Below are 3,177 nucleotides of genomic sequence, written 5' to 3' on the forward strand. Positions count from 1 at the left end.
GCGGTCGCCTTGCCATTTGGCTATCCATGCATGATTCACAGCAAGCCACACGTAAACTTCCATATGTCGTCAACCACGTGTCTACAACCTGTGCTCGTATATCCATGTATATTCCCGTATGGCTGTAGCCACCGCAGTGCCTATACCTTGGGACATGCATCGCCATTCGGAACTGCACAGGCACTGCAATATCGTCTTTATCTGCCGACACCGGGCAAGCTACTATCAAGTAAAATGTGTAACCCAGAATGAGATTTTCACTCTGCAGCGGAGTGTGCGCTGATATGAAACTTCCTGGCAGATTAAAACTGTGTGCCCGACCGAGACTCGAACTCGGGACCTTTGCCTTTCGCGGGCAAGTGCTCTACCAACTGAGCTACCGAAGCACGACTCACGCCCGGTACTCACAGCTTTACTTCTGCCAGTACCTCGTCTCCTACCTTCCAAACTTTGCAGAAGCTCTCCTGCGAAACTTGCAGAACTAGCACTCCTGAAAGAAAGGATATTGTGGAGACATGGCTTAGCCACAGCCTGGGGGATGTTTCCAGAATGAGATTTTCACATCCCCCAGGCTGTGGCTAAGCCATGTCTCCACAATATCCTTTCTTTCAGGAGTGCTAGTTCTGCAAGTTTCGCAGGAGAGCTTCTGCAAAGTTTGGAAGGTAGGAGACGAGGTACTGGCAGAAGTAAAGCTGTGAGTACCGGGCGTGAGTCGTGCTTCGGTAGCTCAGTTGGTAGAGCACTTGCCCGCGAAAGGCAAAGGTCCCGAGTTCGAGTCTCGGTCGGGCACACAGTTTTAATCTGCCAGGAAGTTTCATATCAGCGCACACTCCGCTGCAGAGTGAAAATCTCATTCTGGAAACATCCCCCAGGCTGTGGCTAAGCCATGTCTCCACAATATCCTGTCTTTCAGGAGTGCTAGTTCTGCAAGTTTCGCAGGAGAGCTTCTGCAAAGTTTGGTAGGTAGGAGACGAGGTACTGGCAGAAGTAAAGCTGTGAGTACCGGGCGTGAGTCGTGCTTCGGTAGCTCAGTTGGTAGAGCACTTGCCCGCGAAAGGCAAAGGTCCCGAGTTCGAGTCTCGGTCGGGCACACAGTTTTAATCTGCCAGGAAGTTTCATATCAGCGCACACTCCGCTGCAGAGTGAAAATCTCATTCTGGAAACATCCCCCAGGCTGTGGCTAAGCCATGTCTCCACAATATCCTTTCTTTCAGGAGTGCTAGTTCTGCAAGTTTCGCAGGAGAGCTTCTGCAAAGTTTGGAAGGTAGGAGACGAGGTACTGGCAGAAGTAAAGCTGTGAGTACCGGGCGTGAGTCGTGCTTCGGTAGCTCAGTTGGTAGAGCACTTGCCCGCGAAAGGTAAAATGTGTAACCTATAGGGAATATACATAACAGATGTACGAGTACAGGTTGTAGGTACAAGGTTGACGACATATGGAAGTTTGGGCCTGGCCGTAAATCGTGCACGGATAGCCAAATGGCTAGCCGGCACGGTAGCTCAGCGTGTTCGGTGAGAGAGCCCGTTGGCCTCCGTAATAAAAAAAATTGAGTGGAAGGATCAACCGCCGAACTTGAACAGGATGTCTTGCGACGTCCGCAACGACCTAACAAAGATCAAATACGAACAAAATGAAAAAAAAGAAAAATGGTAAGGGGGCCACTCGTGATAAGTGGCAAATCTGGATTCGTATCCCGGTCCCGCACAAATTTTCGCTGTCGTCATTCCATTTACCCGGACATGCAAATACGGGTACAGGTTGTAGATAAGTGGTTGACGATATATGGTGGCAGCTGATGGTTGTCTATATTCGCAACTGCGAGTAATTTAATGTATTTCACAACGGCTGTAGTTACCGCAGTGCCCCTACCTTCGTACATGCATGCATGCCCAAAGGTACATTGCATCGTCATTCGGGATAACACAGGCACTACGATATCGTATTGTGATAACTAAATTTCAATAGCTTTCGACTGACTCTGCGAATCGATATTTAAAGGAGCTAAAACTGAAATTATGACCTTGCAAGACTTAGATTTGTTCGGATAATTCTGAGACACATACTATAATCAAGTATGACCTGTAGCGGAGTACTGATCCAGTAGTTGTAGTTCTTATATCCTGAGCCCAATAGAGTATCTCATAGCAAGATGAAAACGGGACAGCTCAGCTGTAGTAACTGACTTAAATTTATTCAGTTCGCTTGCTCGTACAGCTGTGTTATATGAAAATTTAATAACTCGTATCTATTTTGGGATATTTAAAACCATCCTCAGGCACATTCTAGAGGCCATCAATAATATAACATACAAGGACCGTGCCATCACGATTCCAAGACAATGTGGGTCACCAAAATGTGTCAGCCACCATCCAGAAGCCTACAAGTTTGATACGGCACACATAAAAAGTCAAGAAATAAAAACTCATAGAATGATATGTTCCGAAGTCTGAAGTGATACTAACACGATAATATAGAAATATCAGTTTCAGTCATTTTCATGATACAGAAACCGAATTGCCCAATTTGAGTACGAAGAAGGATATCATCATGAATATATATAAGGATATACGTATTGCAAGATAATAGAAAGTGAGAGAACTTAAGGGAACATTCATGTAGAATTACAGAGAAACTGTCTCTGCACAAGACACAAAGAAAATTAGTTCCTTATTTTAAAGCTAGACTTATATCGGTCTTCAGTTGCATCATATACGTACCAAAGACATACATCTACATCTACATCCATACTACGCAAGCCACCTGACGGTGTGTGGCGGAGGGTACCCTGAGTACCTCTACCGGTTCTCCCTTCCATTCCAGTCTCGTATTGTTCGTGGAAAGAAGGATTGTCGGTATGCTTCTGTGTGGGCTCTAATCTCTCTGATTTTATCCTCATGGTCTCTTCGCGAGATATACGTAGGAGGGGGCAATATACTGCTTGACTCTTCGGTGAAGGTATGCTCTCGAAACTTTAACAAGCCCCGTACCGAGCTACTGAGCGTCTCTCTTGCAGAGTCTTCCACTGGAGCTTATCTATCATCTCCGTAACGCTTTCGCGATTACTAAATGATCCTGTAACAAAGCGCGCTGCTCTCCGTTCGATCTTCTCTATCTCTTCTATCAACCCTATCTGGTACGGATCCCACACTGCTGAGCAGTATTCAAGCAGTGGGCGAACA

At 46.2% G+C, this 3,177-nt stretch overlaps 1 non-coding gene across 1 annotated transcript; it reads right to left on the reverse strand.

Annotated features, from left to right (window-relative positions):
• Window positions 1-312: 312 nt before the first annotated feature.
• Window positions 313-387, reverse strand: Trnas-cga (transfer RNA serine (anticodon CGA)). The gene has a single exon. It is a non-coding gene; the product is annotated as a tRNA-Ser (tRNA).
• Window positions 388-3,177: the final 2,790 nt, after the last annotated feature.

This window comes from Schistocerca gregaria, chromosome X (genome assembly GCF_023897955.1).
Source record: "Schistocerca gregaria isolate iqSchGreg1 chromosome X, iqSchGreg1.2, whole genome shotgun sequence".
Taxonomy (NCBI): domain Eukaryota; kingdom Metazoa; phylum Arthropoda; class Insecta; order Orthoptera; family Acrididae; genus Schistocerca; species Schistocerca gregaria.